Genomic DNA, 25,015 nt, shown 5'->3' with positions numbered 1-25,015 from the left:
ACCACCATTCATCCAGAGGTAACCACTTGACCCATTATGTCAGTTTATCAAATACAAAGCAATGAAGATATCCTTCCAAACATATGTTCACTATCTCAGTTTTCTCATCCAATCGAGGATGATAAGATGAGCTATGAGCTAATTGAGTACCCAAACAAGAAAATAATTTCATCCAAAAATTTCCAATGAAAATAGGATCTCTATTGCTTACAATAATATTTTGGTTTCCATGTAGCTTTTTAATTGTTTCCATAAATGCAGTAGCAACTGTACTGGCTTTAAATGGATGAGGTAATGCACAAAAGTGTGCATACTTAGTAAGTCTATCAACTACCACCATGATGACACTCTTTCCTTCTGAATTGGGTAGCTCTGCAATAAAATCCATTGAAACCTCCTCCCAATGTTGAATTGGAATGGATAAAGGTTGTAATGGACCCAAGGTCTTAATTGTATCAACTTTATTTTGTTGGGAAACCAAAAATTCTGCCACAAACTTTTGAATATCAGATTTAAGGCCATCCCAAAAAAAATCATTCTTAACCCTATGGTAAGTTTTTAAAAATCCTGAGTGCCCTCCTAAGGGAGAGGTGTGCAATTCTAAAAGAATATTTTGTTTGATTTAGGAATTCTTACAAAGGTATAAGCGATATATGTACCATAATGAATCATTATTCCAGCTAAATGTATCAGATGTACTAGGATTTTGTTGCAGCTTATGAATGAGTGCCCACACTTCTTCATCATTCTTCTATTCATCCCTTGCTTCGGTTATCAAATCTGGTTGGATAATATAAATGAAACAAATCAATGCTTCCACATCCTCATCCTTTCTTGAGACTGCATCTACAACAACATTGTTCTTCCCTTTTTTGTAGATGATTTCAAAGTCACAACCCAACATCTTTGTGACCCATTTTTGTTGTTCTTCTAAATATATTCTTTTTTATAGAAAGTATTTAAAACTATTGTTACACAAAAATATCGTCACCATGATTATTTGCAGTCAGTATGGGTCTATCATCACTTGTACTATCCTCCTAAGCAAGTCTCAGACCTCAACTCTTCAAGTCAAGCTTTGAAAATGGGAGAAAGACATTAAACATTAATGAAACTCTGGTTCTGCACTTTCTCTCACTGTCACATGTGGTCCCGCACCTTCTATTTACAAAAACTGCGGACCTGCCCGCTCTGTCCCTAAAGGTGTGGGTGCGGACCCCTATGAAAGTCAAAAGGCGCAAGTTTTATCCTAAAAAACTCACTTTGGGTTAATTCTAGAGGATTCTAGAAGGAATTTTGATGTGGATTGTTCGCTCTGAGGTGGTTCATGCATCCCAAAAGAGAAGGAGCTAATCCCTTGATGAGAGGAGCTATCCCTTTGAAGGAGGGCTTTATCCCTTTGAAGGAGGAACTAGTAACCTCCCTCCATTGCACTATAAATTCAGGCATTGGGCTGGTTGCTGGACAGGTTAGAAGCTGAACATTTTTGAGGGTAAATGCTGGTGAAATCAAGACTTCCTAGTTGAGCTTAAGAGGAGAGATCACATACCTTTTTGGCTTCATTAGGGAGTGAGTAAAACTTGTCAAAGTAGAGGAGACTTCTTGCTGGACCCTGGGAGGAGCTTGTACAGCATCAAGGCACAGGTTGTAAAGTTCTTCTTCTTTTGAATTAATATAGTCAAACTCATTTTTCTCAACAAGTATCTCATGTTATTTGTTTCATGGACTCCTTGACTTTCATGTTAAATATGTTTTATGATATTGGCTTTTCAGGTGCTATTAAATTTGTTTGCCTTGTTTGTGTTTGCAGATTCGCGACAAAGGAGCTCATTTGGATCGAAGGAGCGAGGGCATCCACAAACTTGTGTTGGACCTAAGGTAGGCCCTAAAAACACTTGTTTGCCATTATTTATAAAAGCATATTTAGATAAAGATAGTGTCTGGTTGGTTTGCTTGTCATTAGGTCTTCTTTAGATTCTAGGAAGGTCTATCTTGTCCACAAGATCGACTTATTCTGTGTGACAAAATGGCGACTCCGCTGGGGACTTGATTTTTTTCCTTGTTTATACTTTGACCTGAGAAACTATGTTTTTGTCTCTGTTTTTGGCTTGTTTTGTGTAAAATTGGGTAGAGTTTGTAGATCCAGGGTTATTTTTTGTTTTTCATAGCTTTGGGAGAGGAGCGCACCCTAGCCTTTTGACACAGTGCATACCTATCCGCACCTCTGCTTTTAGCACAGAGCGGGACCGCACTTGTGTCAACTATGGGCCTGCGGACCCTGTCAAAATTTTGAAAAACCTAAGATTTCCTCTGTTAATCAGCTTAGTTTTTGTTTATAAATTGTTATCCACTACCCAGACCTGCATGTAACTTGCCAGAAGCTTTCCTTAGGTTGATTTCATTAGTGTTAGGGTTTTAGGTGAAATTCCTAGGAGTTTTGCTTGTTGGGTTCATTTTTCATTTTGGTTGTGTAGTGGCTCTGAGCTTAGAAGCTGTAGGGACTTTAGATCACCTTAGTGTCTACCAGCCTTCTTATGAGTCTGACCATTTATGAAATCTCCCCTTGTTGAGGAATCTGCCTTTGGTTTTCCCTTTACAAAACTTCGAAAAGCTTGTGTTTAAAAGTTTGGATTTTCATTTTCAAAAAGAAAACAAAATTGGTTGTTCTTGACTGATTTGTGATTCTGCATAAATTGGTCCTTAGCTTACATCTAGCTAAGTAAAACATCCTTAAAAAAGACATCTTGTAGGATTTGACTTCAAATAGGTTTTTATAGTTTATAGATCTCAAACTTAGTCATTTCCATAGTTTTGAGTGTTTTATAAAAAATATAAAAAATATCTTTTGGAAAAAGTTTGTTTTTGTAGTGGTTGAATTCTTTGAAACGAAAAGGGAAATTTTTGTGAAATAACTAGTTGTCTCGTTTTGAGTGCATTGGAAAGGACAAAAGCTCTTCTTTTAATTTTCTTCTTAAGAAGGATTTGTGTTTACAAAGTATTTGCATTCTCAAACTCTTTCTTAGTTTAGAAGTTCATCGAAGAGAAAAAGATTGTTTAAATCATCTTAGGTGCATTTTTAGTGATTTTGAGTCGAGTCTTCATACCACGAGTTTCATCTCCGCACCTTTTGACTTAAACAAAAACCAATAAAAAATAATGCTTAAAGTAAAATTCATCTAGTAACATTTTTATTTCTAGGGCTCTAATACACCAACTTAGCTTAGGCTAGTGTCTTGGAGTAGGAGAGTAATTCACTCTCCAAGACAGTAAAAACAAACAAGTAGTTGTATCTTGTGGTAGGGAAGAAATCCAATTGTTTCATTTATGCTCTGGGAAAGCTCCTCTTAAAGGATAAGCATGAGATCGTGTCCGAACCAGTGTGGGAATCAATCCTTCCTCATTGGGAACGACGCCAGATATTCACGTATTAAAAACGGTAAACCTCGGATTAACCATTGTCGAGGAGCCTGGGGTCACTTGTTGGTAAAACTTGGATTATGTCAAGGAGCCTTCAAGGGGATTGAGCTTGCTACTTTGCCCTTGCATGCGTATCGGATCGTAGACTGTTCCCCCAGGTATATTTGTTTCAGTTGGTAACCTCAGTGGCCATATTCTTTAGGATTCTTCCTAAGGTGACAGTGGTGGGAAGATCCCACTGTACCTGGAGCAGACGTTGGCTAGACTCACTTGGATTTTCTGGGGGGTTCTCTTCACTTGAGACGGTTAAGTGGAGGAACTTGTGCCAATCTATTCATTAAGAAGGTTGCTGGGGTAACTGTTCCAACCGCCATTTCTGTATTGAACTCTGCGACGTTGGATTTCATCACCAACTAGTGTTTTCAGTACGGAAAGTTACTGCTTGTGTGTGTTTGATCTCCTAGATTCTTTAGGCGTGTGATTCAAATTTGTTTGGTTCTTTAGAGACTTTAGGTGGTTTTCATTGAGATTTTACTTTGTTTGCGTGTGAAGTAGTTAAAAGTTTTTAACTGTGGCTGAATTACCAAGGCAGTCCCGTAGACTTTGGGGCCAACCTCCTGAGTTTTTAAACGTGGCTGAATTACTGAGGAAGTCCCGTAGACTTCGGGGCCAACCTCCTGAGGAAGTACCGAGCCAGCTTGAAGGCTTGAAAGTCCTCGTAACTCCTAGAGACAGTAGAGTTGGGTCACCTGAAGAAGGAGAATCTTCTTTGATAGTACATCCTGATTTTCAAACGTTAGCGACAGATTATAATCCACAGTGAGTGTCTGTTTCCAAAGTTACTGGTAGTTTTTCATCTACTAGTGATATAGGTGAGGAACCTGAAATATCCAAGCCTGAAAGTGAATTTGCTGCTACTCCGACATCGGGGTTTGTTTCTCCAGCTTCTAATGGTCCTCGTTCACCTAGGGTAAAAAGAGTAATCACCCAAGATCTTCCTTCTGGACTTATTGCTATTGAAGAACTTGCTATTCCGGAAGAAGTAGGCATCCCTATCCCTGAAAATCAACCTGTTATTGAGCTAAGGGAGCGTGAATCAATTTTTTACAGTCCACCTAGGAGTAGTACTAGGTATCTTTCTTTGACTAATTACTTAGAAAACCCAGGGTTAAGTTTTTCACCACCTCGTGCTCCTTATCACCCAACACCTGGAGGTTATTATCCTCCGTTAAATATGTCAAATCAGTCGTCCATGTTTACTCAATCGCCCAAATCCTTTTTGTACGGCGGTCCTTCTATTCCCTCTGGGTATCAGTCCCTTTCTGGTACTTTTTCAGGAGCATCTCCTCAACCCATTGAGCAAGGGTTATTAACTGGAAGCAATGGTACTAAGCCATTGAGCGTAGAAGACATTCTCATGATGTTAGGTTCTATTCCCAATCCTCAACCTCAAGGTGGCCAGTTACCGCTTGGGGGGAAGCCTCAATTATCGCTTGGGGGGCAACCTCAAGGTACCCAATTTTCATATAGGGGGCAACCTCAAGGACAGTACATACCTACGGGACAGTATGTTCCTCAAGGTCAACCCTAGACTCAATTTGTACCCCAAGGTCAACCCCAGTATCAATTTATACCTCAAGGTCAACCCCAGTATCTGTACGTGCCTCAAGGGTATCAACCCCAAGGTCAGTACTTGAACCAAGGTTTCCAACCACCCTTCGGTCAAATGTATGTTCAAGGAACGGGAAATGTACCTTTAAATTATCAATCCTACCCTCAACCCGATTATGGTCCTCAATATTCTCAACCTGTTATGGGTTAGTACCCCGGAATGAATATAGTGTGGGATCCATCACAAACTCAACAGGTGTTGCAGCCAAATGTATAGTTGTCATCTCAAACTAGACAACCCTTAGTTTCTGGTACACCCCAGCAACCAGTCCAGTCTAACATTCAAACTTCCGTACCTTCGGTAGTTTCTCAGCCTGGGCCTAGTACGCCTCGTACTCCACCTCAAACGACTACTACAACTGCCGCAAAATCAGTTCAATCTACCCCACCTACTTCTGGAGTGTCGACAGCTCTGGTTTCTACTGTTCCTGTATCTACTCCTCAGACATCTTTACCACTGTCTGGATCTACGATTCAAACTTCGGTTCAGATTCCTGCAGGACAACCTGGTTCAAGTACGGTTATCACAAGTCAACCACAATTTACTTATCAACCGTACCAGGGACAGTACCAATTCTGTCCTGCTATGCAGCAGCCAGTCTATCAGTATCAACCGTATCCTGGGTACACTTATCAACAACCTCAACAACCCCAGTATGGTCCGGTGAATAGTCTCCGGTCGTTGGCTGTCGAGGATCAGTCCGAAGCTGCCAACAATAATGGTTCAATCACGTTGAATAAGACGGCCTTCCAGCTTCAACCTGAGCACCCGGTTTTGAACTCAGATTCGATGGATACAAACACCGTTTCACCTTCGCAGCCCCCTCTTGTAAACATCGATCAGATTGACCATTCGATCGCCGTGTTAGCTACGCAGCCCCCGGTTGTAAACCTCGAATACGTTGACCAAGGTTTGACGAGCATAACAGATGATGGATTCACTAATGGAATAGGCGTAAACTCTAATGTTTCGGCTGATGGGATTAATGAAAATTCAAACCCTGTTTTACCTGCGCTGACCCCGGTTGTATACAATGAGCAGGTTGACCGAAATTCGGTTAGCATAAACTCACGTATGGAGGATGGAGCGCCCTTTCAACTCGTCAACACATCAGAATTCAAACCAAAGAGGAAAGTCGTAAATTTATCATCCCAGAGTTTAGAGCCTGAAGTCATTAGTGTTCTCAGAAAAGGCCTTGGATTTGCTGTTGCCCCGAAAAACCTCCCTGTTGAGAAATTGATCTGTAATATTGAAGATGGGATTAGCAACCTTACTCTGGAAGATCAGGAAGCATTAAGGCAAGAATGCTCCATTATTATGAGGAAGGCCAGGATTCCCAAGAGTAATTTAAGTAAAGCAGAACAAATAGCCTTCAAGTCCCTGCGCAACAATGAAAAAATTGTGGTTCTTAAGGCAGATAAAGGAGGAGCAGCAGTGATTCTGGATAAAGAAGATTATATATGCAAAATGAACGATCACCTAAATTGTGGGAGTTATAGGAAGCTGAACAAGAACCCGATTCCCAAAATTATGAAAGAGGTGAAAAAGGCCATCTTGGAATCCAACCTTGATGATAGATTAAAGAAGAAATTAACTCCCTCCAGTGAATGCATACCTAGGATTTATGGGCTACCAAAGATCCATAAAGAAGGTGCCCCTCTCAGACCAATTGTCAATACAATTGGATCCCCAACATATGAGCTCGCCAAATATGTTGCAAGAATCCTCAAGCCCCTGGTCGGAAACACTAATTCTTTCATCAAGGACTCCCATGACTTTGTAAAGCTGATTAAGAATGAGAAGTTAGAGCCGGAGGACCTCCTGGTTAGCTTTGACGTTGTGTCCCTATTCACCAAAATTCCTCTTGAAGAAGCCATCCAAGTTATTAAAGAGGTTACAGATCCAGTGACTGCAAGATTAGCCGAAATTTGCCTGCGATCAACTGTTTTCACCTTTCAAGGAACATATTATGAACAAACAACTGGTGTGGCAATGGGATCCCCCCTTTCACCAATCGTGGCAAACCTATTCATGGAACATTTTGAAAAGAAGGCCCTAGATTCTTACCCTTTAAAACCAGCATGGTGGAAGCGATTCGTTGATGATACTAATATAAAATGGACGCATGGTAAAGCCGAGCTTGACAAATTCTTTATTCACCTGAACTCCATCTCCTCAGATATAAAATTCACTATGGAGCTTGAAGAAAACATGAGCATTCCTTTTTTAGACATCCTCATCATGAGAAGAGATGATGGCTCCATTGGGCACAAAGTTTTCAGAAAGTCTACCCATACTGAGAACTACCTCCATGCTGACTCCCACCATCACCCAGCCCAGAAGCTTGGTGTTCTAAACACTCTTGCTATCAGGGCTTTTCGAATTTCTGACGCTGATCATCTGAATGAAGAAAAGAGGCATTTAGTCTCAACCTTTAAAGGTTTAGGCTACAAAGAAAACGAGATTAAAAGAGCTATTCAGAAAGCCGAGAAAAGATTGTTATCTTCTGAACCTAAGACCAGAGATCAACCTGAGGGTGGTAGGGTTTTTCTTCCTTACATTCATGGAGTCACGGATAAGATTGCGAAAGTCCTAAAAAAGAAAAACATAAGCACGCAATTCTCAGCCCCTTGGACAATCAGGCAAAGTATGAGATCAGTTAAAGATAACATTGATAAACATCAGCTTAAAGGGGTCTATAAAATCGACTGCTCATGTGGGAAAAGCTACATTGGTGAAACTGGTCGTTCGCTGCAGACAAGACTCAAAGAACACGGGGCTGATATTAAAAATGAAAGGTCTCGTTCCTCCGCCCTTGCAGAACACTCATCAAAAACTAAGCACCATGTCCTCTTGGAAAGCGCCTCCATTATCGCGAAGGAAGAACAGCACCAGAAGCGAAAGATCAGAGAAGCCCTGGAGATTATCAAACACCCGCACAATCTCAACAGAGACAACGGTATGGAGATTAGTGGAAGCTGGTTTCCCCTAATCAAAAAATTAACCCAACAGTATAATAATAATAATAATATAATAAAATAATAATAATAATAATAATAATTCTCCATTAGAAATTTATAATATTAGTTAATTAGGTAGTTAATTGAAACCTATTTTTAATATAGTTAATACAATAATAACAATCATTAAGATTCAAAAAAATTTATAAGAATTTTATTATAAATAATAAATAATATTAATTAAGATTATTATTTATGTTATTTTATAAGAATTTTATTATAAATAATAAATAATATTAATTAAGATTATTATTTATGTTTCTATATTAATATGATTTATTGAATATTACATTAATTATTATATTAAATATTAATTATTATATTAATTATCATATTAATAATTATTAATTTAATTTATTTAAATTATTTATTTATTATTATTATTTATTATTAAGTTGATATTCTAATTTTTAGATTAACAACATTAATTATTGTAGTTATATTTCATTTCTATATTTTTAAAACAACATTTTCTTTAATAACAATTAATAATTATTGATTTTAATTATTGATTTTAATTAATAATAATTAGAGTTATTAAATAAATGATTAATCTCCCATTAACTAACCGTTAACTAACAAATAATAAATATCAATAATTAATTCATGTTAATAATAATAATTAATTTCTAAATAATTAATAATAATTATATGTATTAATTCTTTATATTAATATTATTCATTATTAATTTTTTTTTAACTATTATAAAAATAATTAATATAACTAGTTATTACTTTATAATAATAATTAAAATAACTATAATATTTTATTTATTATTATTATATTATTTATTTGGTTTTACAAGTTTTTCCAATTATTTTATTAATACTATATTAATTATTTATTTTTTAATTATTTATTATTATAAGAAAAAATTATAATAATTAACCTATCTAATTATTATTTACTATAATAAGTTATTATCTAATTATTATTTACTATAATAAGTTATTAAAACATATATAGTAGTTTGTTATTATAAACATTAAATACTAATAATAATTATTAAAGTAATATTCAAAAAATTAAAAAATTAAAAAATAATTAATTTAAAAATTATATATTAAAAATTATTAAAATTAAAATAATAATCAAGAGGCAGCCGACTTCTCAAGAAATTGAGAGCCGACCTTCCCCTCTTCTTTCCTCATCTCTATTTATAACATAATAAGCTGCTCTTCTTCTATCAAGCTTCAAGTTGCCCTGATGATGGATCCCGGTTGGGGTTTGAAACGTTGGCAGAACAATTCTCTTACTGTGGAAACTCCGATGACTGAATCAAAAATATTGTACCACAGAGGTCTCAAATCCAGGATACAATATCTCAAACGCAATTCCTATTCCTAGTTATCCTAGATATCCTCCTCCTGGGGCTAGTCTCATGACCCAGAGTTTTAGGGACCCTAATCGTCAGTTACCATTTATCGCAACTTTGGACTTACCTGACTTGTCGCGCCTAACGAACGATCCCATTAATTATCTTCCGTTTTGGCCGCCAATGCCGAATAAGTTGCCCAGTGACATTCCTAAGTTCGAAGGTAAATCAAGAGAGGACCCGTCGAACCATGTGATGACTTACCACCTTTGGTGTGCGTCTAACTCCATTTCAGATGATTTAATCTGTCTTAGACTTTTCCAGCGCACTCTAATTGGTCTCGCGGCCAAGTGGTACATTGAGTTACCACGAGGCACTTTTTACAATTTTAGTCAGTTAGCTACCTTGTTTTTAACTCATTTTCAGTTGCCAGTCCGATATGACAATGTCACGGAATTGTTAACTTCGTTAAAACAATCGACATCCACTTACATTTCAGATCATATTCATGAGTGGAGACGTTGACGACGTTTAGTGAAGGTTTTTATTCTGGATCAGATCTTGGCTGAGTGGTTTGTAAAATCTTTGTTGCCACAGATCACTAAAGATGTAGCTAAAGCCAGAGTTGTTACTGAGGAGCAAGTAATTTCTCAGGCACAGTACCTTGACTTGGTCTATACTCAGTCAGGTACGTTACACGAGAAAATCCCCAATCTTCCCAAGAAAAATCAAATCGCTGCAGCTCCTTCGGGATCTCATGCCGCTGATGGTATGATTGGTACAGTTAACACCAAAAGTAAGAAGAAGTCTTCCATGAATTCTTCTCCTATCATAACCTTGCTTGATTCCCCAACAGGAGATTCTTCTGCAGAGATTTCCACCGATATTCACGTTGTAGAGTCATCTACAGCCAAATCAAAATCTGGTGGGAAGAAGAAAGGAAAGAAGAAGAATAAAACGGACAAAAATTCAAAGGAGAAACCTGAAAAATCAGAATCCAATGATGAAAAGTGCAAACCTCATTATCCTTGTCTCATTTCTGACGATGAACATTTTACAAGAGACTGCCCTCATCGTGCAGAGGTTGCGAAAATTGTCAAAGGTTCCCAAACTCCTGCTGTTTTGAAGGATCCTTTTTCGACTCAAGACAGTAAGATGATAGGTTTTTCCTCGAGTGCCAATGAAGAACCCATACTGATGATGTCCCATGTTAGGATTGCGACTCGATCGCAAGATTATGGTAGTAAAAGTCCTGTTGATGGTAAAGAAGCATAATCTTCTCATTCTAATCCATCAACCTCAGCTCCCGGTTCTGACTTGGTAATCAAGCCGCCCGCCAAGGGTATACTTCAAAAGTCAGCTTTCAATCCACATGCGAGAGCGGCTTAGAACTATAACATTGTTGAGGATTTAGCTATTTCACCCTCAGCAATGTCGGCTTTGGAAGCGCTGCAATCATGTCCAACACAACGTAAATTACTTTTGTCGGCTATAGGAGCTGTTGACGTTCAGGACTCGAACCTAATAATTTTCGATCTAGAAAATAATAAACTGCGTTTGCCTCATCAAATGGCTTTCCAGATTCCAGTGATAGTAAAAAACAGGCCTATTCATCGGACTGTAATTGATGAGGGAACCTCAACGTGTATTATGTCGATACAGTGTTGGAGATCACTTGGTTCTCCTTCGCTAAATAAATCCCCGACAATTCTAAAGGCCTTTGATGGCCGTGGGTTTCATCCTTTTGGCATTCTACAGGATTTTCCTATAGGGGTTGAAGGAAAAACTGTTAGTCTAGATGTGGAGGTGGTTGATGCCCCTCTAGATTACAACCTTCTCTTGGGTCGAAGTTGGTCTTAAGCTATGACAGCGGTCGTTTCATCGGTCTTTTGAGTAATAAAGTTTCCACATAATGGAAAGATCGTAACAATAGACCAGTTGGCTTACTTTTCATCTGACCCAACCTCTTCTGAAAGTATGCAGCATGTCGGTAAAACGACCAGGGAAAATTTTAAGAACCCCCCCTAAATTTATAAATATAATAAATGGGCGAATCTCCATGGTATATAGGAAAAATGGAAGGCGATTTTATCAATAATATAATATGTATATATAATTTTTTGGCGAATATCTCACCAGGCATGGCGAATATTTTACTCAATTATAAAATCTTGTAAGATCTTGGCGAGTCTTTCACTAAATAATAAAACTTGGTAAAGTCCTAGTGAATCTTAGCATAGGCTACATGCTGGTTTAATTCCCCATTTAAATAGGCTACATTCCAGGTGAATACCATGGGTCAATACCATGTGCCATTTTGGTGAATACCATGGGTCAATACCATGTGCCATTTTTATTTTTATTAATTCTAATATTAGGGTTAATAATGGTTTTTTGCATGGTATTAATAACAATCTAGTCCATGGTATTTGTCCCATAGTATTTTGGCCATAGGTTTCACCTAAATATAACCCATTTTTTGAGTGTTCGTAAATATAAGGTGACTTATGGAGTAAATATAAAAAAATGTTTTATTTGTTTACCATACCTCTCGTTTATTTATATTTTTTATTAATTTACCATACCTCTTTTACAAATATGGTATTTGGCCCATAGGATTCACTTAAATAAAACCTCTTTCTTGAGCCTTCATAAATAGAATGAGGGTTATGGACTAAATATAAATTTTATTTATTTACGACATGTCTAGTTTATTTATATTTTTATTTATTTACCATACCTTTTGAGTAAGTATAAAAAGACGTTTTATTTATTTACCATACCTCCACTTTACTTATATTTTTATTTGTTTACACCCTTACATGTATATAAGGTGACTTATGGAGTAAGTATAAAAAAAATGTTTTATTTATTTACCATACCTCTCATTTATTTATATTTTTATTAATTTACCATACCTCTTTCATAAATATGGTATTTGGCCCATAGGATTCACTTAAATAAAACCTATTCTTGAAAATGGGCGAATGGATTCACTTAAATAAAACCTATTCTTGAAAATGGGCGAATGGAAGGTTGTAAGTCCTAATTTCAAGGGCTAAATTTACCTTTTTTACCCTCTCCCTTAAAATAAGGTGGGCTATTTGAGGTGATTTGTAAAAATGTACTATGATACAAAATATTCGCCCACTAAAAATTTAAAACCCCTTTATTTCGCCAAAGGGCGAACATTTGCCCCTAAAATTATCCTTGAAAATGACTATCCCATACAAGGATGTTGGAGTAGGACTAGTTAAAGATGCCGGTTTACTGGGAACTTTTCCTTTTCCTCCGATCAATGCATCATCTTCATTTGCAACCATTCATATGATTACATCAGACACCATTTTCTATGATGATCCTTGGATCATTCCTTCTGAATCTAAGATAGACTCATTTGGTGATGTCATGCCTTTGAGTCCATATGAAATTGCGTATGAGGCCGTGCAGTCGTTTACCGACCCATCTTCAACCAAAATTGACTTCATGAATGTGGTCCGTGAGGAATCACTTTTCACATCAAGCTCGGATTTAATCATGTTTTCTGAACTTATTCACTCTGATGAGCAAATTCGTGATATCATATGTGTAGATGATTTACCATGGGAAGATCTCCATCACAGATCTTCGTTTTTACCCGAGGATGATCGTTTTGAAAATGATTTCTCATCAATTTTTACAACTGAATATGTCAAGGAACGTCAGAATCCCATGAAACATCCTGATTCAGAGTTAAATTTGGGAAACATCTCTCGAACTATTCCTATTGACATTTCGGTTAAGCCCGGAATTGTTGAGAACATTCATATAGGTGCCTCGTGTACAGATGATGAAATTCAACTATATAAGGCCCTATTTCAAGAATTTCGTGACGTGTTTGCCTGGTCCTATGAGGAAGTGCCAAGAATTGATCCCGCGATTTTTGTTCATGAGATCAAGACTTACCCGGACGCTAAACCCATCCGGCAACGTTTGCGTCAGATTCACCCAAGAAAAGCTGCTGCAATTAAAGCAGAAGTTGAAAAATTACTCAAATCAGGTTTCATTTATCCGATCCCATTAATGGATTGGGTATCGAATATTGTTCCGGTTAACAAAAAGCAGGGAACAATAAGAATATGCATCGATTATAGGGACATTAATCGAGCCAGTCCAAAGGACAATTACCCAACTCCCTATATCGATCAAATTATTGATGATTGTGCCGACAGCGAAATATTCTCCTTCATGGACGGTTTTTCGGATACAATCAAATCAATATTCTACCTGCTGATCAAACCAAAAACGGCTTTCATTTGTCCATGGGGGACATTTTCTTATTGCAAGTTACCTTTTGGGCTCAAGAATGCCAGAGCAACTTTTCAAAGGGCCATGTCTTATGCGTTTCATGACATCAAGCACATTGTGCAACCGTATCTCAATGACTTGCCTGCTCATTCATTACATCGAGCTAATCACCTCGTCCATTTACGAGCAATCTTTATGAGGTGTAGGCATTATTGGATTCGATTGAACTGACACAAATGTGTCTTCTGTATAGAAATGGGTCGATTGCTGGGGTTTGTAGTTTCGAAAGCCAGCATTCGCGTTGATCCCTCGAAGGTTGAAGCTATCATCAAATTGCCTCCTCCTTCGAGTCTTCGCCAACTCCAAATTTTGCAAGGGAAAGAAAACTTTTTACGACGATTCATTCCTAACTACGCCGAGGTTACAAAGGGTTTTACCTGGTTGTTGAAATAGAATACTCCATTCTATTGGGATGAGATAGCTCAGAAATCTTTTGATGCACTTAAACACGCGTTGACCCATGCACCGTTATTGCATCCTCCCAACTACAACCAGGATTATTTCTTGTATCTCATCGCCTCTCATTCCACCATTGGAATGGTCTTAGTTCAGGAAGATGAATTCAGAACTGAACATGTGATATATTACCTTAGTTGAACTTTAAATCCAACTGAGCTAAAATACTCACATGTGGAGAAATTGGCATTGGCAGCTGTTCAAGCTGTCCAACGTTTTCGTCACTACATTTTACTACGTAAAACTACAGTGATTTCGGATTGCAACCCTATGATCTACATTTTGACCAAGAAATTGCTAGGGGGCAAGTACTCTAAATGGATTTTTATCTTGCAGGAGTTTGACTTGGAATTTGAGAAATCCAAGTCTAAGAAATCTTTAGTTTTTGCGGAGTTAATTTGTGACTTCCCGCGTGCTGACAAGGAAACTGTGGCGGAGGAGCCCATTGTAGACGAATCCTTGTTTCTAATCAGCACTTTAGATCCGTGGTATGGGGATATCATCGTTTATCTCCAGACCCAATCCTTTCGGTTAGAAATTTCAAGGTCAGAACATCGAAAAATTCGATTCCAGTCCCAACAATTCAGGATTATTGGAGATACTCTTTATCGCCGTGGGGCGGACTCTATTTTTCGACATTGCTTAACTCATGACGAAGCTGAAAGGGTTCTAAATGACTGTCACTATGGAGCGTGTGGCAGTCATATGTCTAGGTATGCCACGGCCCAAAAGATATTGCGCGCTGGCTACTTCTGGCCGTCTTTATTTAAAGATTGTATTACGGTGGTCCGAAAATGCCACAACTGCCAAATTTTTGATCGAAAGATGCGTGCTCCACCTGCTCCTCTCCACCCTATAATTGCCGTTGGTCCTTTTGCCAAATGGGGTATCGATTTTATTACATGTAACTCTCACTCGGCTGGGGGGCATGCATATATCATCCTTGTAGTATATTATTTTACCAAGTGGGCCGAGGCGATGCCTACATTTGAGGTAGACGGCATGACAGCTGCAATTTTCATGTTTAATCATATAATTGCTAGGTTTGGTGTCCCGCAAGTGATAATCACTGATTATGGGCGTCATTTTCGAAACGTTATGATGACCGAACTTACAGGCCAGCTTGGTTTACGTCACGATAGTTCAACTCCTTATTATCCACAAGCTAATGGTCTGGTTTAATCCATCAACAAAGTTTTAGTTATCATGATCTGACGAATCATTGGGATTCATCGGTCGAATTGGCATAACATGCTATTTTCAGCGCTTTGGGCGTACCAAACTTCAGTAAAAACATCAACAGGGTTCACTCCTTTCCAACTAGTCTATGGTTTGGAAGCTGTGTTACCCATTGAATGCGAAATCCCGTCACTGCAAATGGCCATCGAGTTACTTCCAGCCACTTCTGAAGAGGAAAAGCATTTGTTATACTTGGCTCAATTAGATGAGAATCGACGTGATGCTGCATTGGCGATCGAGACTCACGCAAAACGCATGAAAGCTCAGTATGATCGAAATGTGACCCCTCGAAATTTTTCGGAAGGAGATCTAGTCTTAGTTTACGATCAAGCTAATGATAAATTAGGCGCTGGAAAATTCATTCCTATGTGGCATGGTCCCTATGTTGTCAAGCGAAAGCTAGCAAAAGGGGCCTATGAATTGGTAGACTTTGACGGGGACTCTTTGGGTAAACCCAGAAATGGTCTTTACTTGAAGAGGTATTATGCTTAAAGAATGGGTATGGAGATTTTTAGTTAGGATAGTTTTTCTTTCTAGCTGGTGTGTTTTAGTTTAAAACAGTGTGCTTAGCTTAGAGAGTGTTTTTTCGTCATTATTCCTGCTTATCTTGGTTTTACTCTTGATATTGCAGATGTCGATGCCTCTCCAAACATACATTGGTTTCGCTGATGGTGCTTGTCGTAATACACAGAACATTTCTTCTGCAGCTTGGGTTATCTATTCGCCCTCTGACGAGTTAGTATCTATGCATGGGGTAAGCCTCGGTCAAACAACGAAAAACATTGCCGAGTATAGTGCAGTGATTGAGTTATTATCTGAATCTATTTCATTTGGGATTCGGAGTTTGATAGTGAGGTTAGATTCTTAACTCGTTGTATTACAGCTTAATAGAGTGTATGCCATTAGAAATCCAGTGTTATTAATATTATTTTTGAGAGTGCGTCTCTTGGAACGTGAATTTGATTATATTGAATATCAGCATATTCCAAGATCTTTAAATACATTAGCAGATGCAATTGCTTCTCGAATGTTAAATAGACATTTGCAATAATCATACATGTAAATTTAAAACCATTCCATAGCATGATTTACAAGATAAGCCGGTAATATTAATATATATATATAGGAGTGTGTCAAAAAATACATCGTCCTCGATCATAGGTTGAAAAACACCTTATGATCAGCAAAAATGATAAGTACAAAAAACAAAAATGTCATATGTGCCCACAATAGGCGATCATCCTATCACTGGTGATGATCTCTATAAGAAACCACTGGACGGGCCACCTTGCAAAGGAACCTCCTAAAAGGTCCCGGGACCCCAATCACATAGCGCTGAAGCCGACGAGGAATGTCATATATAGTGGTCTCCAGAATATCTCCTGTCAAGCACTCGAGATGACCCTCCAACTCAGCCAAAACCTCTGGTGATTCGTCTTGTGGGGCTGGCGCGGCTGCAACTGGTTGTTTCCTCTCATAAAGCAGAAGAGCGGCTGGTCGTTGTGGACCCACATCTGCATTTGAAACTTTTGCTATCAGTTTTGAGACGATGGAAAAATAATAAAAAAATTAAAATAGGAAAAATGTTGAAAATGATTTTACTTGAATCATCCCACTGCTCTCCTGGTGGAAGAACCATGTCTGGGTCACCACGAAAATCTATCCCAGCATAAGGGAAGTCCTGAATAGAAAAGACTTGGTTTTCCAGCCATTGGAAATACTCAAGTTTGAATCGAGCAACGTCTGTCCTCTCGTCCGGGTGATGGGCCATAACTGCGACCCATCGCATCAGTTTGGGCTCTCGAGGAAGCCCAGCTCCAACAGTAAGGTGTTGCGGGATCAATATGGGAACCCTCTCCAGGCCAAAACTCACAACCAAAGCCCCATAACCAAAGGTCTTTAGTTGTCCGTTCTTGGCCCTGGTCAGTTGGCCTTTTAGATTGGCCAACACAGCATCGCACCAGTTGAAGATGGTGCCTCGAAAGCAATCAACTGCGATATGCATCTGGGATCCGGTGGCAATATGTAATGCGGCATCCCCGCAAATTCTGGTGACAGTAAATGCAATCACCATGAGTTTAGGATGGGATATGGTCTTTATGTCTATCCCTTTGTCTCTAGCCTGGTTGTTGCAATACTCTAGCCGAAGGCTATCGACAAACTGGCCACCTGGCCTAGCCCCAAATAGAGTCAAGTCTTCGCCTCTCTTAGGCAAACCAGTCAAGAAATATATGTCCGTCGACTCGATTTCGAGCTGGTGGCCACCAATGAAGAAGCATTGGTCATGTATGCTCCATCTGTCAACCAACCACTGTAAGAAATCCACCTGAGCCCTCATGCCAGGAATGGCCCAGAATTTGTACAAGCCACACGCCCTCAAAGCATCGAGTGAAGGCTGATGATTCCATGCAGCAGCATCCACGTCCTCATGCTCTCGTTCACGCCAATCTAGCATGATGTACTCTCTGCATCAAGTATAAAGATAAATTAAATTGCTAGAAATTATTTTGTTTGGTCCATTTTTGAGAATTTTTGAGTTAAAAACCCTTGCGACGCGGACCGCACCCTCTGGGTTAGACATAGTGCGTGGGACCGCACTTTTTCTACATTGAAGGTGCAGACCCCTGGCTTTTTCCCAATGGAGAAAAAGTCGGGGTTCGCAGGCTAGCAGTGGTAAACCTGCGGGCCCCCGCGCGCGGGTTTTAAGCCTAAAAACCCTCCCAAAAAATGAAATAAATGACTAAAACAAAAATTGAAACGGTTAAAAATTAAGAGTAGTATGATGTGGATTACTTGGAGAAGACGGCGTTCGATTCCGACGATTGGATTTTCCGCAATCTTCACGGGAAGTTTTCTGAGCAAAAGCACTATTTTCTCACCCAAAACTCAAACAGTAAAAATGAATTGACGAAGGCCCTTTTTATAAGTTTTTTGAGTAAATAAATTGCAAATTTGTTTATGTTTCACTTTGGAAAGGTATTTTTGTGGCATTTTTATCCATTTCAAACAGGTATGAGTAATGTTTGTGTTTTTGTGTAGGATAATGGATTATTCAGGCGAAATCTATCATTTTCGACGAAAAACATTTAGAGTCACCTTTAAGCTCTTTTCTGACTCCTAAAACATGAAAAGATCGCCGAGTTTTTCTTTTAAACTCGTTAAAACGGAATTAAAAGATGGTCCACTTGCAGCTCTTTTCTGACTGTAAAAACATGAAAAGATTGCCGGATTTTTGTCGTTTCAAATTCGATATTGGTTATAAAATGACGTGTCGTTGATCGCTTTTTTACTTTTTCGGATCAAGGGCACTAATGACGAAAAGTACTCCTTGGTTGTAAAATATCAAGCAGTTCTCTCAAGTATTATTTTATACTTTTTCGGGCCTGGGAGACACAAATTTATGAAAAAGGTCAACCCTGGAGTCTTCTTAGGTTTTTTCAAACTCTCTAAAACTGAAAAACACCGAGTTTCTCCTATACTGGACTCGTTAAAATTTCACAATAAAGGACCTGTTCAATTACAAACAGGAAAGAACCACTCCTTCTTAGGGTTCTAATTTAAACTAAGTTGGACTCATCCAAAGGATGAGCTTATAATCAAGAAAATGTTATCCTCCTCAAGCTTGTCAAAAATAAAGAGGTACTTGCCAGAAATGGTGGGGGAAAAGAGAGAAAAATGAGCCTGTTTTTCATACTTTGTAAACACTCTTGAACACGACACTTTCATTCACCTGGGTTGGGAAATCCTTTGCCTAACAATTGATCAAACCACATTGAAAGTCTTTAGCTGGTTTCTGGGTATTAACTTTGGGTCAATTGTCACCAAACCATCTGTCATGTCGTTATGTGTTCAAGAGGTCACTGCCAATAAGCCATTCATCTGAAAAATATCTGTCATTCATCTTGACCATCCCTGAGTTAGTCCTTGCAACTAAATTTCTTCGACTTGATCTATGATTTCGTGTTGTGGGCTTGCCTACGACAGATCGCTTTCTATCGACTTCAGCTCATTATCTAGAAAGATGATCTAGAAATCGTCAGTACCTTGAGATCTGCATGCCTCAATGGCAGGTTTCTCGCCTTTGTCGACAGGTTGCATCATTGACCTTCAATCAAAGGATTCCGTGACATGTTCGACATCAACAAATTTATTCGCATCTCATGGATTGTACTGGGTACTTTGAGAGCCATTGACATCACTGGTGGTTTCTCTCACACTTGTTAATAGTTTACATCATTGACTGGTAATCAAGTGGTTTCTACCATGTTCGACATCAACACATTCATTCGCATGGATAGAATCGTACTGTTTTGGGAAGTAGAAGTGAATACCCTGGATCTAGTTTCCACAATCTAGTATGCGAGGAATTTTGTATTCATTATATAATGGACTATTCATAAACAGATGGCTGCGTCCATACTGTGTCCACATGAGTCTATACTTGTGATGTTTTACAAGATCATTCCTGTATTAGAGCAGTAGTTAGTTTTCTAGTCAATTTTGATCTGAGTATGGGAATGCCTACCTCAGCGATGATATGATCTCATATATATATCTTGCATTGAATGTTTTTACAGGTTCCAACTGGGCTCTCCACAAGATGGTCCTCGAAATGATAAAGTACTTCACTCTTCCTAAATGATAAATGAAATCCTCATCTACTACAGAATTCGCACTTTAGGGGGCAATCTGTTACACAAAAATATCGTCACCATGATTATTTGCAGTCAGTATGGGTCTATCATCACTTGTACTGTCCTCCTAAGCAAGTCTCAGACCTCATCTCTTCAAGTCAAGCTTTGAAAATGGGAGAAAGACATTAAAAATCAATGAAACTCTAGTTCCGCACTTTCTCTCACTGTCACCTGCGGTCCCGCACCTTCTATTTACAAAAACTGCAGACCTGCCCGCTCTGTCCCTAAAGGTGTGGGTGCAGACCCCTGTGAAATACAAAAGGCACAAGTTTTATCATAAAAAACTCACTTTGGGTTAATTCTAGAGGATTCTAGAAGGAATTTTGACGTGGATTGTTCGCTTTGAGGTGGTTCATGCATCCCAAAAGAGAAGGAGCTAATTCCTTGATGAGAGGAGCTATCCCTTTGAAGGAGGGCTTTATCCCTTTGAAGGAGGACCTAGTAACCTCCCTCCATTGCACTATAAATTCAGGCATTGGGCTGGTTGCTGGACAGGTTAGAAGCTGAACATTTTTTAGGGTAAATGCTGGTGAAATCAAGACTTCCTAGTTGAGCTTAAGAGGAGAGATCACATACCTTTTTGGCTTCATTGGGGAGTGAGTGAAACTTGTCAAAGTAGAGGAGACTTCTTGCTGGACCTTGGGAGGAGCTTGTACAGTGTCAAGGCACAGGTTGTAAAGTTCTTCTTCTTTTGAATTAATACAATCAAACTCATTTTTCTCAACAAGTATCTCATGTTATTTGTTTCATGGACTCCTTGACTTTCATGTTAAATATGTTTTATGATATTGGCTTTTCAGGTGCTATTTAATTTGTTTTCCTTTTTTGTGTTTGCAGATTCGCGACAAAGGAGCTCATTTGGATCGAAGGAGTGAGGGCATCCACAAACTTGCGTTGGACCTAAGGTAGGCCCTAAAAACACTTGTTTGCCATTGTTTATAAAAGCATATTTAGAGAAAGATAGTGTCTGGTTGGTTTGCTTGTCATTAGGTCTTTTTTAGATTCTAGGAAGGTCTATCTTGTCCGCAAGATCGACTTATTCCGTGTGACAACTATCATGATCTGCTTTTACCTTAAAGTGTCTTCCCATTAGGTAAGGTTGCCATTTCTTAAGTGCATGTAGTATTTCCAACATTTCCTTTTCATAAATAGCTTTCTGTAAATACTTTCCTTTGATTGGATGACTTTCAAAAGCAATGGGTCTTCCTTCTTGCATTAAAACAAGACCAATTCCATTTCCTGAGGCATCAAATTCCACAATAAAGGTTTTTGTGAAGTGTAGCATAGATAAGACCGGTTCTTGGCACATTGCCTCTTTAATATGCTCAAAGGCCTTAGTTGCTTCTAGAGAACAAGAAAATGCATATTTCTTCAGTAATGTTGTTAGAGGTGATGCTATTCTCCCATAATTCCTAACAAACTTGTGATAATACCCTGTCAACTAGAGAAATCCTCGTAGATTCTTTATGGCTGTGGGAATTTTCCATTCCTTAATGAATTTAATTTTGTTAGGTTCTACCTTAACACCTTCATGAGATATAATAAATATTCCACCTCCTTTACTCTAAAGAAAAATTTGGAGGTTTTTTCATATAATTGTTTCCCCTCCAATAGCGTGAGCACCCTGTCAACATGGTCAACATGATCCTTCCAAGACTTGTTGTAGAATGGTATATCATCAAAAAATACTAACACAAATTTTCTAAGGAAGGGTTTGAAAATGGAATTCATCAAACCTTGAAATGTAGAAGGTGCATTGGTAAGGCCAAAAGGCATGACCAAAAATTCATAATGGCCTTCATGAGTTCTAAATGTTGTTTTCAAAATGTCTTCAGCGTTCATTCTTATATGATGATATCCTGAATGAAGATCCAACTTGGTGAAGTAAATTTCTCCATGTAATTCATCCAATAATTCATCAATGATAGGAATGGGAAACTCATCTTTAATAGTGAGCTTGTTGATCTCCCTATAATCCAGACACTTGCACCATGATCCATCCTTCTTGTGCACCAATACTACTGGAGCAAAGAAAGAACTTTGACTAGGTTGAATTATAGCAGCCTCTAGAATTTCTGCAACCGTACGTTCAATTTCACTCTTTTGGGCATAGGGATATCTGTAAATCATGATTTTTGGAGGAATACTTCCTGGAATCAAATGAATAGCATGATCGTGATCAAAAATAGGTGGGAGGACTTTTGGAGTCTCAAACACCTTGGAATGATTGTCCAAGACTTTTTGGAGATCTAGAGAAATAGATGATTTTGATGTTTGAACCCCTAGTGAGCATAATTGTGCAACTAGGTCCCATTTTTCTTTATTTAGAATATTTTTCATGCTATTAGAGCTAATTATCTTTCATGGTTTCCCTATGATACCCCTTAAATCAAATTCCTTTCCTTCCCAAAATAAATTCAAGAAAATTTCTTGAAAATTGAAAGCTATCGTCCCCAAAGAATATTGGACTCCTAATGCAACATCAACACCACCCATTGGAATGGAAAGCATTGGATTATTCAATACACATTCCCCCATGGCTAACTTGATATTATGACACTTTCGAGAGAAATTTATAGTTCCTCCATTTGCAACCACCACTTGACACTCTAGTGTTGGATATAGGAAGCAATTCAATTCCTTGGCCATCTTACAATGAATAAAATTATGGGTACTACTTGAATCAATCAACACTATTATCTTTTTCTTCTTGATATATCCTTCTATATTGAGAGTTTGAGGAGTGGTAATTCTTGCCAATGCATTACAAGATATGGTCGGATTCATTTCTTCTTTCTCAGGGTTTGGTTCCTCGTGTATATCCTCCTCTTCTGAGGTTTTTTATTCATTTTCTTCCTCCTCTTCACAATATATGTGGAATAATTTCTTCTCATCACACTTATGACCTTTAGTGTACTTGCTATCACAACTATAAAAAAAATCCCTTTCGCTCTTTTTTTCTTCAATTGTTGTGGTGTAAACATTGTAGGTTGTGGAAGACTAGGAGAAGCAATACTCCAATCTTTATAGTTGTGAGTGGTGGACTTCCTTGTTGTCATGTTTTTTCTTTCAACTTTTCTTGCCATATTTAATGCCTCCTCCAATGAATCAGGTACCCAAAGTCAAACCTCATGTTGGATGTTATCTTTTAAATTCCCTATGAAGACATCAATCTTATGCCCTTCTAGAATATCAATTACCCTAATATTCATTTTTGGAAGTCTTCAATGTGCTCTACCATTGAACCCTTTTGTTTGAGATTTATCCATTAGCTAAAGAAGGTGTTTCTCTTCGTATCTTCATAATGTGCTACCATTTCCTCCATAAAAACTGACCAAGTGACAAATGGTTTATGAGAACAAAAGCATCTATACCATACTAACTAATTGGGTTCTAAATATAAAGATGCAATACGTACCTTTTGTGAGGGTTGCACATCATGTAGATCAAAATATTGCTCCATTTGTAGTATCCAAGTAATCGGATCCTTTCCATAAAACTTCATCATATCTATTTTTGAATGTGGTGGTTCTTAAACCCTCCATTGGATTCTTTAAAATCCTAATTGATATTCCTTTTGTATTCATCATGATTTTCATGGATTACCTTGTCACCACTCAGACGCCTTTCTTCTAACAACTTTGCCAAACCTTCCTTCAACCCATCTATCTTGACATTCACCATTTCTTACATGTATTCTTTTAAACCATTCTTCAAACCATCCATATTAGCTTCCATTCCATTCTTCAAACCATCCAACTTAGCTTTTGTTACTTTTTGTGAGATAAATTTGTTGCACTTGGTGTGTAATTTCTATCATGTTGCATTTCTTCCTCTTTTTCATGAGTCATAGTAGATCTTTCGGGTCGCTTACTAGGTGTTTCCATTTTATTTCTTTGGGTCATCAATTGATTATAATTATGCTTCATTATTCCATTTGAATCACTTCAAACTAATTTTTCAAGCAAAACTTATGCAATTTTTTAAAAAGACTACACACTTTTTTTTCTGCTTTATAGGAGCGCGATATTGAATATGTTGTATCTCTGTAATTTTTTATCTTTAAAGTCTTAAATTATTCTTGTTGTAGCCCTCTACATCCACTTTCCCAACCCATAGGTCTGATCGATGTTGGATTCTGCAAGAAAGAGTTATGTCAAATCACTGACAATGTCTTGATTATAGATTGGTTCAGTAGAGTGAACTTGTACGAAGTTCCATGTGTCCCTATTTCGACCTTCGGCCCTATAAAAATACCCAAAAAACTAGAATTTGTTCTCTTTTTGTTACTTTTTATGAAATTTCAATCTGATGCTCAGAGAAAAAGTTATGACAAGTTTCCCAATGTCACATGTTTGAGATCGAATTTTGGATCCTCCAAAAACACTACATGCCTCAGTTCATATCTCCAAAAATATAACGAGACAAGATCTGAAATTCAGTCACAAAGTTCACCAAGAGTTCGGCTCAAATGGGTTTTATGTTTAGCATCTGATTCTTCGTAGAAATAAATTTATATCGAAAATTCCACGATGACTTGATTGAAGCAGCGAAACCCTAGAATCCAAAGCTCTGATACCAAATGTTATGCAACAACTCACAAAATATAAGAGATAGATAAATGACTTAAAAATAAGCCTCTTCGATGGGGAAACCTCCTTTACATTAAAAAAATGAAAAATGCTTGGATGATTCAAATGAAAAAACCTCCTTTCTATATATAAGAGTCTAAGGTGTCACAATATAATCAGAGTCGGCATAACAATAATAATGTAAGGGAACAACCATAACAATAATAGGGTTATATGGGGCACAACTATAACAATAAGGGGGCTACGCTAATAATAATGAAGG

The sequence above is a fragment of the Pinus tabuliformis genome, chromosome 1_1, assembly GCF_031772625.1.
Source record: "Pinus tabuliformis cultivar Carrire ecotype Pingquan chromosome 1_1, CPIR1, whole genome shotgun sequence".
Classification (NCBI taxonomy): domain Eukaryota; kingdom Viridiplantae; phylum Streptophyta; class Pinopsida; order Pinales; family Pinaceae; genus Pinus; species Pinus tabuliformis.
The sequence above is the reverse complement of the archived record's forward strand: the minus strand, read 5'-3'. Positions refer to the sequence as shown.